Raw genomic sequence first — 14,217 nt, forward strand, 5'->3', positions numbered from 1 at the left:
GGAGGGGGAGGGGGGTGGGCAAAATGGAGCTGTAACATGCAGGGAATACGGTACAAGCTTGACCTGAATGGCTGCCTGGTATTTCTGATTTCCCCCAGGAGCTCCTCTCTTGGCCCGCGCCGATGTTTTTAGATTCCAGAGGGAGGCCATTAACTCATTAAAACCGGGAACGCATCTGTGTAATTTTCTTAGATTTTTTTTTGGGGCTATTCAAAAATAGCAGATATACAAGCTCATAGCGCGGCACCGAGTGCCGCGCTATGAGCTTGTAGATCTGCTATTTTTGAAAAATCGTGAAAATTCGTGGCAAAATCTTGGATTATATCTTTTTTTAAAGCGAACATTTGCACTCGGTGCATGCCGCGCTATGAGCTTGTATATCTGCTATTTCTGCTGGACATTTGTAACTCAAATCTTTGCTTCTGGGGGTTCCTGGAACTACTTTTTTTTTTACAAACGTTAACTTTAAAAAATATGTAATCCAAGATTTTGCCACGAATTTTCACACTTTTTCTAAAAATAGCCCAAAGAAATCTAAAAAATGGACACACAGATGCGTTCCCGGTCTTTAATGGGTTAATGCACAGCCTGTCGACCTGATCCATATGTATGGCTGGCTATGTTCTGTCCTGTTCTGCTCCTGCATGCCTGCCTGCCTGCCTGCCTGCATAGTATACCTGCCTGCCTGCCTGTCTTGTCTGTCTGAAGGCCTGCTGGGGCCCACATTTGGTTGGTCATCCGTGGAGCTGGGGGTAATAGAAGGGGCAGACACGGCCCATGCTTGGACCACAAAAGGGACATGGCGGGACGGTTTTTATACAAGGTGATTATTCAGACCCATGCATCTGGATGTCTAGTGGGAAGCTATAGGCTCGTATTTGCAGATGGAGGGATGCTGGCGAGCGGGTTTCCGCCTCCTCACTCTCTGAGACCACTCGCCGAGGCTTATCAGGGCGCTGTGTCTGATTATAAAGTGCTGCTGCGCTGCCAGTCACACAAAAGGCCATTCACCCTGTGTATACCGGTCACCTCAGGCGAGAGACCCCCGAAGGACGGGATGGAAATGTGTGTTAAGCTATTCGATCCGGGAACGCATCTGTGTCACTTAAGATTTCTTTGGGCTATTCGAAAATAGCAGATATACAAGCTCATAGCGCGGCACTCAAGCTTGTAGATCTGCTATTTTTGAAAAATCTTGAAAATTTGTGCAAATCTTTGAATTTATATATTACTATATATAACTCAAATCTTTGCTTCTGGGGGTCCCTGGAACAAAATATTTTTTTGAGATGGGGGTCCGTGGCGGCCAAATACATATCATTTTGGGTGGTCCATGACATGAAAAAGTGGGAGAACCACTGATATCATAGCAACATACGTTTAAAAAAATAATAATTAGGATTTAGAAGACATGTAGGATCCCCCAGAAGCAAAGATTTGAGTCACAAATGTTTGCTTAAAAATATATATATATTCAAAGATTTACACACATTTTCACGATTTTTCAAAAATAGCTAGATCTGTAGATCTGCTATTTTTTAATAGCCCAAAGAAATCTAAAAAATGACACCGATGCGTTCCCGGTCTCAATGGGTTAATGTGTTTTTCCCCAGAAGCGGTTATCCCCACCTTGTCAGGTGATTGCTGTTCATTGGCTGTGGGGTGGCTCTTACTTCCCCCTTTTTTTCCCCCTCCCAATCCCTCTTTACCGTGTCCTCTCTCCTGTCTCCGGTACCACAGGATCTGACCTGGAAGCGACCGTGGCACATCGGGGGCCTGTCATCAATTTAACGGTCACGTACACTTGTGGCTCCGCAGTCGCTAATTGGATGGCGCTATGCAGAGCGTGGTTGAACGATGTCTAGACGCTTTAATTGACAACTCATCTCAGAAAAGGGCTTTTGGAACACCGTTGTTGGAGAGAGAAGAGATGAGAGCAATTTAAAAGGGGAATACCACTCATTTTCAACATTGAACTATTGTCTTTAATACACCTTAGAGCTGTTGTGTAGAAATAAGAACAAAGTTCCCCCCTTCTATGTTGCCTAGAACTGGAGAATTGATTGTTGAGGTCATGTGATCAGTGACATACGTACAGTGTACTTTTAGCTCCGCCCTCTAGGCTGCTGTATTCACTAGAATGGGGAATCTCACTTCCAGCTGAAACAGTGTGACTTGTACTGGTTTATAATGGCATTATGGTTATATATCACATTTCTAAAGACATAGTACTTGTAGATAATAGAGATCAATTGGCTGAAAATGCTCTAATAAGTCTTAACTTTATATTCAAGTCGCACTGTTTCAGCTGGAAGTCAGATTCCCCATTCTAGTGAATGCAGCAGCAAAAGTACACCGTGCGTATGTCACTGATCACATGACTTCAACAATCAATTCTCCAGTTCTAGGCAACATAGAAGTGGGGGGTCTTTTTTCGTATTTCCACACAACAGCTCTAAGGTGTATTAAAGACATAGTTTAATGTTGAAAATGAGTGGTATTTCCCTTTAAGTAGTTTCAAAGAGAAAGGCATCGCTTCATAGTACATCTCCCAATGTCCCTTGCAACATTTTGCGGCAGATACTGTAGCTGTGCATGGCTTCATAGACACCCATTCATTCAAAACAGACCCTAGGTTTCAACTACCACGCCGCATCTGTGTCACTTTTTGGATTGAGCTAAAAAGCATTATTTTACACTTTGGCTATTAAAAAATAGCAGATATACAAGCTCATAGCACGGCACCGGGTGCCGCGCTATGAGCTTGTAGATCTGCTATTTTTGAAAAATCTTGCAAATCTTTGAATATATATTGTTTAAAGCGAACATTTTTAACTCTATTCTTTGCTTCTGGGGGGTCCCTGGAACAAAACATTTTGAGATGGGGTCAAATACATATCATTTTTGGGTCCTTGACATTACAAAGTTTGAAAACCACTGACATAGCAACATACGTTTTTTTTCAAAAAACTGTTTGGAAGACATTTTGTAGATTCGGAACCTCAGGCCTTAATGGGTTAATCTGTCTCGCCTAAAGTGCATCAATTTTGTTCTTTCCTGCCTACTGTAGGTTAGAAATATTTTAAAGACTCAGCTCCATTATTTGACATGTTTTGAATTCACTGGGTCTCTCTCTCTCTCTCTCTCTCTCTCTCTCTCTCTCTCTCTCTCTCTCTCTCTCTCTCTCTCTTAAATCAGAACCCATATTGGGAGCCATTCTGGCCTGAACTGATATTAAATATTAATAATGCCAGGCCATAAAATAGAGTGGATGTGAGCTGTGCTGTCCGGCGATAGCGGGACTTCCTTCCTATATAGCCGCCGCTACTCCCTCCCTCATCGTCTCCATTTAGCCTCCCTGCATGACTCTATGTCATTTTCTGGAACAAATTCTGAGCCCAACTAATGTCACAATACATCCCGTCACATTAGGGCACGCGGCGGGGCCGCGGAGGACGTGGGAGGGAGGTAGGGTCAGCAGATAGCCTTTTGAAACCAAGCAGAAAATTTAATTATGACCCTCCTTCGCTGTGTGTGTGTGTGTGTGTGTGTGTGTGTGTGTGTGTGTGTGTGTGTGTGTGTGTCAGTGTGTGTCTGTGTGTGTGTGTGTGTGTGTGTGTGTGTGTGTGTGTGTGTGTGTGTGTGTGTGTGTGTGTGTGTGTGTGTGTGTGTGAGGGGGTTGATTGTTTATGGAATGAAATAATTGTCTGCCACAGCATGGCTGAGAATGCCCAATGAAACAATGCACTGGAAATTATGTAAAGCTATTCAGACAACCTGAATTTTGGAACACGACCACTTTCATTGTTTTTCTTCCGACTATAGGAATAGTTACTAATAACACTAATAATACTATGATATAATAATACTAATACTAATTACGACTGCTACTACTACAAACATAATAATGAATGTCATCTTTTGGATATCAGACAGGGGCTGTTTATTTGGTCTGCCTAATGTTTTTATTTTTCGTTTGTGCATGCCATGCTGAATTAAATGTGGATTCAACTCAGTGTGCACAAACAAAGAGGAGCAAATGTGCTTCTAAAACAAGCTCTTTTTTTTCTCTTCTCTTTTTCAAATAGAGGTATTGTAAGTATATCCTTGGATTGTTGCCATGAAGGGTTAGTGAAGTACGATTTTAAACTGAGAGTGTTGCAGCGAGAGGAGCTATTATGACAAGTTCCATTTGCATGGCAAGCCATCGGAAAGAAACGGGGACTTTATTTCTTTAACCAACTTTCAATCTTTTCCACTTTTTAACTCCAAGGTAGAGCTTCGCGCTGCCAGAGGTAATTGAAACACAGCAACGTCGCCTAAAACTACTTTTCCTTGAAGTGCTTCTGAATCTGGCCTTCAAATGTTTCACTGATTCACTGAATATCCTTCAGATACTCCACCGGAGGAACTCAATATTCTTATCATACAAGTAGAGTGCATGAATAAAGGGAATATATTGGCCTTCAAGAATGTTTTACATGTGCTGGAACGCACAGTAAGCATTCGGGAAACTTGTCAGACTAAAAAGATTCTCTCATTTTTACTACAGCCTCAAAATATTAGAAATGTTCCATGACTGATTGTAAATACATTGAATTTAATGAGCTGGTGAGCTTTTAAAATTTGGTACACGGTATACCGTACTAAGCCATTGTCGACTATAGCACCCGCTTAAGCAGACACAATTAATAGAAATAATTAATTAGTAGTAGACTTAATTTGCTTGTCTCCTATCTTCAAACGATTGCATTTTTAATGCATTGGTCTGTTTTCGCTCCATTTTCTTCCACCGTAGGCTAAGAAAACAGGATCCCAATTTGCTTGGTTTGATTTCCTCTCGGTTAGGGTCTTAAAGGAAAGGTGCCAGTGCATTACGGAGAAATGTGAGCAGTTAGCTTCTGTTCGGATTTCTTTTGACAAACAGTACAATAACTTCTCAGCCCTCCCGTTCTCTTCACAGACAGGCAGGCATGATATAAGAGTGATGATGTCTCTGGATGTGAGGTGTTGAATTTTTTTCGTGCCTCGTGGTCTCCGGTGAATTATGCTGTCAGACTTTCATTAACCCTTTAAGACCGGGAACGCATCTGTTTGTAAATTTTTTTTAGATTTCTTTGGGCTATTAAAAAATAGCAGATATACAAGCTCATAGCGCGGCACCGAGTGCCGCGCTATGAGCTTGTAGATCTGCTATTTTTTGAAAATTGTGTGCAAATCTTTTAATATATATATATATATTTTTAAAGCGGACATTTTTAACTCAAATCTTTGCTTTGCAAATCTTTTCTTTTTTACTTTGCTATAATCAGTGGTTCTCAAACTTCTTCACGTCAAGGACCCCCAAAATTATATGTATTTGGCCGCGGACCCCCATCTCAAAATATTTAGTTCCAGGGACCCCCCAGAAGCAAAGATTTGCGTAAAAAATATTCGCTTTAAAAAATAATATTTATATTCAAAGATTTGCGCAAAAATAGCAGAGCTACAACCTCGTAGCGCGGCACTCGGTGCCGCGCTATGAGCTTGTACAGTATATGCTATTTTTCAATAGCCATAGAAGTCTAAAAATTACACACCGATGCGTTCCCGGTCTTATTGGGTTAACGGCAGCTTGTAAGCCAGAGTGTGCAAAGCTCTATGATGTTTACCTCGCAGACACTATACCTCACAGGCTACTACGGTATACATGTATACATAGTGAAACGCCTCCACGCTTATTTATCCATTTGTAACGCTGGGCTTTTTATTCTGCACGCTTGATGACGTCAAACATAATTTCACTGCAACGTCATGGTTTCGCAACATAAACATTTTCGAGGCGTAATACGCAGAAGACATGTTTTTTTTTTTTTTGCCACACTATATTACTGATCTCCTCACGTTGGAACGTTGAGATTTGCGTTGAAAATTGACAACGTTTCCCTTTAAATTAACACAGGGATTTTACTGTATAGCTATCTCTATCCATTGTTCACTATAACTCCAAACCTTATTGCAAGGACTTTTAACCGGATACACTTATGTCTATACGCACAGGGAGCTATCATCCCATGGTTTAAAAACAAAGAGAATCATCAGGGTTGTGTGTCTGCCTGGGCTGCAGCTGGAGTGGGGTGTGTGTGGGGGGGGGGGGGGGTATGGGGGGAGACCAAATTACAGCCCCAGTGTCTGGTTAGAGACCGAGAAGGAAATAGATGGGTGTAGATATAATGGTGATGGCCCCTGGGTGCTACTCCTGCGAGGGGAGAGAAAGGGGAGATTAGAGTGGAGGTGTGAGCTAGCAGTACGATTACATTTTCCCTCTTTTTTTAATGGATAAAAGTGTTATTTTCTTTCCCTTGCCTACTCCCACTGTTCTGCTACTGTTTCACGCTGTTCCATCTCTCTCTCTCTCTCTCTCTCTCTCTCTCTCTCTCTCTCTCTCTATGCCCTTTGTTTCTGTGCAGGCGCACATGTGCACGCACTCACGCACGCACACAGGCACACACGCAAACGCACGCATACACACATACATACATATGCACACGCACAACTAACTATCTCTCTCTCTCTTCCCTCTGTCACCCTCTCTCTCGCCGTCCTCCCTCACTTGATCCTTACACCTACGTGCTACAGATGGTTTCATTTTATAAGAGATAAAACCACATTTGGTGGAACTGATTAAACAGAGGGAACAAGATCCCCATCTGCCATTTATTCCAATCTGAAATTGCTTGGGCAGATGCTGACATCTTTGGAGATGATTGATTCACCCCTGTCTGACCAGCGGAGGAGAGGGAGAGGGAGAGGGAGAGGGAGAGGAGAGGAGAGGAGAGGAGAGGAGAGGAGGGGGAGGAGGAGAAGAAGAGAGGAGGGTACTCCATGCCATGGCTCTCACTGCATTGTCACTTCACCAGGCGATGCAGCCTCCAGCCCCCCCATTCTCCGTCCTTTGGCCGAATGCTGCAATCAGCACAGTGTCTGATTGGACATGGGCAGGTGAGTGCAGGACACTTTAATCACGAAGGCCACTGCATGCCAGTTAATTCCCTCTGTGTGTGTGTGTGTGTGTGTGTGTGTGCTTGTGTGTGTGTGTGTGCGTGTGTGTGTGTGTGTGTGTGTGTGTGTGTGTGTGAACAAGCACACAAATTAGCGTAAAGCCCGAGTTATACTTAGTTGCACACCGGTGTCGCGTATACCAAAAAATTGCCGATCTGCAAGCTGGAAACGCTGTGACACGTCGTAGGTTGTTGATTGGCTATTCTCGTTGTGCGACTAAGTATGAATCTGGATTATGAAGGTAGTGTCCAAGTGTGTGTGTGTGTGTGTGTGTGTTGTGTGTACTGTGTTACAAAGGGTGTGCGTCTTTGTTCCCGAAACCTGATGTAAACGTACACACAGCAGAGATTTGCTGACTTGTTTGATCAGTAATTGTTTACAGTAATAATTATCATCAGGCTGGAACTCGATACTGCCCAATTACTGCAACCTTTGATCAACCAATCAGGCCCCAGTGTTAAACAAGAAAAGTCTGCACAATAGCTTTGCTGCTCTTGCCACGTTTATTCTGCACAAAACACAAACACAACGTTTTGACCACAGGTCTGTTTTTTTTTGGGTCAGGGGGAATTAATTAATTGGTCGACATGACCGTTCTCTATCACAGTGCTTCTCAAACTTTTTCATGTCAAGGTCCCCCAAAATGATATGTAATTGGTCGCGGACCCCCGTGTCAAAATGTGTTGTACCAGGGACCCCCAGAAGCAAAGAATAGAGTTAAAAAATGTTCGCTTTAAAAATATATATATTAAAAGATTTGCACACATTTTCACGATTTTTCAAAAATAGCAGATCTACAAGCTCGTAGCGCGGCACTCGGTGCCGCGCTATGAGCTTGTAGATCTGCTATTTTTGAATAGCCAAAGTGTAAAATAATGCTTTTTTAGCTCAAATAAAAAAAAGACACAGATGCGTTCCAGGTCTTAACGGGCTAACATACCACATTGCAAGAGAATAATGCAATGGCAATAATGCGCCGCAAAGGTTCTGTATATACACCCAATTCAGGTAAGTTACTCATGTAACAAATCCCCCAAATTACAAAAGACAAAATACCACAAAAAAAATCACAAAAAGATCTCAAAGATATATATACAAAGATCGGCGAATTGATGTCTGTTTCTGGCTATTTTCGCCATGTGACACCAATTGTGCGACGTAGTATGAATCCGGCTCGGTTACGAATATTCATTTCTCGTTTGTTGGCACTGTTTTCTACACTCACTGGATGGTACAGAAGTATAGGAACTAGGGTTGCTGCTGTTGTGGGTGGTTGTCTTCTCCATATACCTCTGAGGCGATGTGGTATAGCGAGAGGGTGCATTAAGAATACCAATGGGCCGCGCGTGATAATATATTCAACCCAACCCTCCATCTAATCAACATTTATAGTGTCCTGCCTGTAGAATTACACTGCCCTCCACTAAATCGCCTCTGCATCATCACTTGTAAACACTCAAGCATTTTAACCCCTTAAGACCGGGAACGCATCTTGTGTGTCATTTCTTAGATTTCGTTGGGCTATTCAAAAATAGCAGATATACAAGCTCGTAGCGCGGCACCGAGTGCCGCGCTACGAGCTTGTAGATCTGCTATTTTTGGAAAAATCGTGAAAATGTGTGCAAATCTTTGAATATATGTTTTTTTTAAAGCGAACATTTATAACTCAAATCTTTGCTTCTGGGGGGATTCTACAAATGTCTTCTAAATCACAAACAGTTTTTTGAAAAAACGTACGTTGCTATAATCAGTGGTTCTCAAACCTTTTCATGTCAAGGACCACCCAAAATTATATGTATTTGGCCACGGACCCCCATCTCAAAATATGTTGTTCCAAGGACCCCCCAGAAGCAAAGATTTTAGTTAAAAGTGATGGCTTAAGAAATATATATATATTCAAAGATTTGCACACATTTTCAGCGTGGCACTCGGTGCCGCGCTACGAGCTTGTAGATCTGCTATTTTTGAATAGCCCAAAGAAATCTAAAAATGACACACATGATGCAGGTACCCGGTCTTAACGGGTTAAGATGGAAAACTCTTCCCCGCAAAGTGCCATCAAAGCCAGCGGCGTGTGAGTTCGGGGAGCGTGCGGACGGACGGACGGCCGCGTATATAGTCTCATAAAAACTGCTGAGCTGGGCCTCTTCAATGCAATCAGGCGGCGGTCTCAGCTCATATACTTGTTTGATGATAACTGAAGATGGAGCGAGAGAGAGGAGAGCGATGTGGAGCTCTCTCCTCCTCCGAGGGACCGCAGTGATAATTTAGCCCCGGGGAAAGGAGGGGGGGGGGTGTGTGAATCACGGTGCAGAGGGGCTAGGGAGTACGGGGGGCCGGTGGGGCGGGGGGTGGGGTCTGGGATGAATCATAAGGGGCTGGTGGTGGGGGCAGGGAAGACGGGAGAGATGTGGAGGAGAGAGGGCTGGAGTCCCTGGGGGGCTCGGATCCATCAGACGGAGCTGCTGCGGCCTCTGTACTGCCTCATCGACCCGCAGGTCTACACAGCTCAGGCCCACCCTCCATCTTTGCTCTCTCTCATCTCCCCCTCGCCCTGTCCGTCCCTCCATCTTTGCTCTCTCTCATCTCCCCCTCGCCCTGTCCGTCCCTCCATCTTTGCTCTCTCTCATCTCCCTCGCCCTGTCCGTCCCTCCATCTTCCCTCTGATCCATAACAGCTCTCCGTCTCACTCTCACGCCATCCGTCTCTCTGTCTGTATTCCTCAATCTCTCTGATTCATGATTCATGTTTCCTACCGTGTCTCTCCCTCTCGCCGTCGTGCCATGTCACTCGGAGGCCACATCTCTTCTCTCTCTCTCTCTCTCTCTCTCTCTCTCTCTCTCTCTCTCTCTCTCACACACTCACTCACACTCTCTCTCTCCCTCTCTCTCACACACTCACTCTCTCTCTCTCTATCTCTCTCTCTCTCTCACACTCACTCACACACTCTCTCTCTCTCTCTCTCTCTCTCTCTCTCTCTCTCTCTCTCTCTCCCTCTCCCTCTCCCTCTCCCTCTCTCTCTCTCTCTCTCTCTCTCTCTCCCCCTCTCTCTCTCTCTCTCTCCCCCTCTCTCTCTCTCTCTCTCCCCCTCTCTCTCTCCCTCTCCCTCTCTTTCTCTCTCCCTCTCCCTCTCCCTCTCCCTCTCCCTCTCCCTCTCCCTCTCCCTCTCTCTCCCTCTCTCTCCCCTCCATGGCCTCAGTACTGTGTGTACTCAAGGCCTGAGAAAAATGGCAAATGAATTCCCACTCTCGAATGCATGCTGACTGACCCTGTCGTCTCTCCGCTGCCCTCCATCTCTTCCCTCAGGCAGCTCATTCCACCTCTCCTCCCCTCTAACCTCGTCTCCTCCCTCCTTCCCTTCCCAGCTCTGAGGGGATTCAGAACAAATTGTTCATCCACGGTAAAAAAAATTAAATAAAAAAAAAAGACAGGAAAATATAGCCGAGAAGAAAAAAGAAAGAAAGAAAGAAAGAAAGAAATGGAAAAAAGGCGAGTTGTTTCAGTCAGATGACCGCTATTTTGCATGACCGTGTTGACATGAGTAACAGTGGCGCACTCTAAAACGTAGTCCCCGACTGCCCTAGTTCTCCCAGTGTAATAATCCATTACCGGCAAACATCCGTGGCTTTTCAAGAGTTTCATCTCCCCAAGGCTTTGACTTTGGACAGGCGGAGGTTAGAGGAAAACAACCTGAAAACAACCTTATCTTCCTACACACGAATGTTTGTTAAGGCACCCCATTAAGTCTTCCCCCGTGAATTTGCATATTAATTGCATTTTCCCGTCTTCCTCCCCTCCCTTTAAGGCTGCTGTTTATAGGTGCTTTGCGTCTTTGAGGAGACGCGGACGTCCGCGGGGAGCTCACCTGCGACGGGGAGAGGACAAGAATTGAATTCCGCAGGAAATTGCTTTAACTTCGTGTGTAATCGAATTAGCACCCACACACACCTTGACTCCGGGAACCCGGAGGGCACGTTGGGGGAGTGAATACGGATGTGTGTGCGAAATACACACACAGACACACACATGTGCTGCTCGGCAAACGCACACAAACACACAAAAACCCCCGCCAGGATCAAACGCAAAGGAATGCAAACTGTACCACAATATGGTAATACAGTTAGATATTATTCTCCTAGCTTTCTGTCTTCTCCGTACTTCATTCGTCTTTACGGATTCCTCTCTATCCCCCTCCGCTTCCCTTTTATTCTCTAGAATTGTGTTACACCGCTTATACATCAGAGCGAGGTTTGGCAGCTTTCTCGACAAAATGTTTGAAAAGATGTGAAAGTTTTAATGACTGAGTTGAGTGGGGGGGGGGGGGGGGATGTGGGATAAAGGAACAGCTGGAGATTCTGTAATGTAGTGGCTATTCTTATCTAGGAGAGGTAGGCTCAAGCTGTCTCACTTGAAAGGCGGCATTGCGGGTTTTATCCATACTTAAGTATCGCAGGTGAATGAGCATTCTCTCTTGCTTATCTCCAAAACAATGTGACCATATGGGACTTATTTGAATATGATGTACTGGATGGCTCTCTCTATACGTGCGACACCACATTATGCAGTGTGGGCTTGTTTATTATATCCGCGTTGACGGCCTCATTTCAACTAATGTGATTCGCATGAATTTTTCAACAAGCCAGCCTTATACCGATGGTCGAAAAAAAAAGCAGTCAGCATCACAATAATAGCCTGTGATGGTGTTTTAAACAGTTCTGGTATTATTTGGATAATCATCCACTGCCTGTAACAATATTTGCAGTGATTCGTATCTCGTACGTGGCCATTATATTCCCGAGACACAAGCTAAATTCCTCCACAAGAGATTTACTTTAATGCTAATGGTCTCTTCCATCGGGCTGAAAATCTAATGACTCAGGCTCCGTCCATTGGAGTAACTCAGTTCCGGTGCATTGATTTCCTTTGTGATGCTGATTGATCTAAGGTCTGTTAGAGCTCAATATGTCACGGACCTCTCCACGGAGGCCAAAGCAGATGCCTGAACGCAATGCAGAAGAATAGAACAGAATAGAATGGAATACGGTAGCTACACTGTAAAAAAAACTTGAGTTAATTCAACCCTGTCGGTGTTACAAATGGATACATTACCAATGCGGATTTTACTGTGTAAGGAAACCTTATACAGTAGCATTACTCTGCATGCCTATTATGGGGGGAACATTCTGCTATAATAGCCGATCGATGCGTTGCGAACTTGTAGATCAGCTATTTTTTTAAAGAGATTTGGTGTATCCGGTTGTAACTTAGGTCTGTTTCACTAAGAATAGAGGGATTAAGTGGTTAACGCAAAATCACACATCGCTCACATCAACCATACACGCCACGGTAAATGAACCACATTACAGTTGCAGAGCAAAAATAAAAAAAGGACGTTTAGATGGCGTCTGATTCTCTCCCCCTTTGACAAGCACGATGGACCTCTCCTCCCTCTAACATGACCATTAGTATGCTGCTATGCCACTGGCCCTAATGCCTCGGCCCGCTCCATTCCTCTGTGGATAATTGAGAAGTAGCCTTGGAGAGCGCTGAGGCTCATTATGGCTCCCAACGCAATGGACCACTCCCTCAACTCCCCCTATAGCAAACCCCAGAGCATCCCCCTCGACGACAGCCCCCTAAGGGAGGTGCACACACACACACACACACACATTCAGGCGCACGTGCGCGCACACACACACACAACATGGAACTCAGTTCCATTAGAGCATGGCACGCTTCTCTTAACATGGCTGAATTCTCTGTCTAGTCAGTGCTAATGTAGACTGTGTGCGTGTGTGCGTGTGTGTGTGTGTGTGTGTGCGCGTGTGTGTGTGTGTGTGTGTGTGTGTGTGTTTGTGTGTGTGTCTGGGGGGGGGGTTCGGGGTGAGAGAGAGAGAGAGAGAGAGAGAGAGAGAAAGAAATATAGTGAGAGACAGACAGACAGACAGACAGACAGACAGACAGACAGAGACACAGACACAGAGAGAGCGAGAGACGGACAGTTCTTGCATGTGGTGCAAGAGCATGCAAGAGCATAACCTTATGCATGTCTCTGGGTGTGTGTGTGTGTGTGTGTGTGTGTGTGTGTGTGTGTGTGTGTGTGTGTGTGTGTGTGTGTGTGTGTGTGTGTGTGTGTGTGTGTGTGTGTGTGTGTGTGTGTGTGTGTGTGTGTGTGCGCGCGCGCAGTTTCTTGCGTACGTGTGTGTATTTTTTATGATTCTGCATGGAGTGTGTGTTTCTGTGTGATATGTGTGTACCATAATGTGTTGTTGGGGCTTGGCAGGCACGAGACGGGACACACAGGGCTGCTCTCCCGCAGATGCAATTAGGCTAAATGGGATTAAGCCTATCACATTTCAGACAGGCCGGGCCCCACAGCCACCTGGGGGGGAGGGAGAGCGAGAGAGAGCGAGAGAGATGGGTGGAGGAAGAGAAGAAGGGGAGGGGTGGGCGAGGAGCGATGGGGGGGCGCTAAGAGAGGTGGCGAGGAGAGAACGAGGCAGAGGGGAATGGCGGTCCCTCAAGCCTAATATTTATGCCCTCGGAAACAGCAGACCTACAAGCTCATGCGGAATGCGACGCGGATGTGAGCTTGCAGGTCTGCTATTTTCGTTCGAGCGATGCAGCACCTAGTATAGTGTTCGAATGAGGAATCGTGCACAACCACCAGTGATGCTGTGTCAAAGAAAGAAACGGGGTTTCCGACACATAACTGCAGGGAAATATATTTGAGGAACATAAATAAAATGGTCCTTTGATCAAATAGCTCTTCTTAAGTGAAGAAAGAGCTATTTGATTGTTTATTAACGCTGAATCTGCAATAAGCAAGTGGAAGTATATTACCAGTGTGCGGACCGCTTGTATGTTAATCTTCATTTGTCCTGCGCCTGGACACTTGAATGCCTCTCACTTCTGTGCTTGAATCTTAGGAGCTGTATGGTGTATGATGACTATGCTTTATTGTATTCTGAAAATACATCATAAGCACTGTTTCAAGGATATGAACATAAACAGGGGTTCTCATTAAGATGATTCCATGCCACACTGGCACTTCTTTAAAGTCTGCATTTCTATCGGTGTTGTCTATCACCCTGTGGGGCAGGTTTGTGGCGTGATCATGTGACGTAGCCTGTTTTCATTCATTTATTTATTTTGTCTATCCGTCGAAAATGTCAA

This window comes from Gymnoscopelus braueri (genome assembly GCF_963280865.1).
Source record: "Gymnoscopelus braueri genome assembly, chromosome: 19".
In the NCBI taxonomy this organism is placed as follows: domain Eukaryota; kingdom Metazoa; phylum Chordata; class Actinopteri; order Myctophiformes; family Myctophidae; genus Gymnoscopelus; species Gymnoscopelus braueri.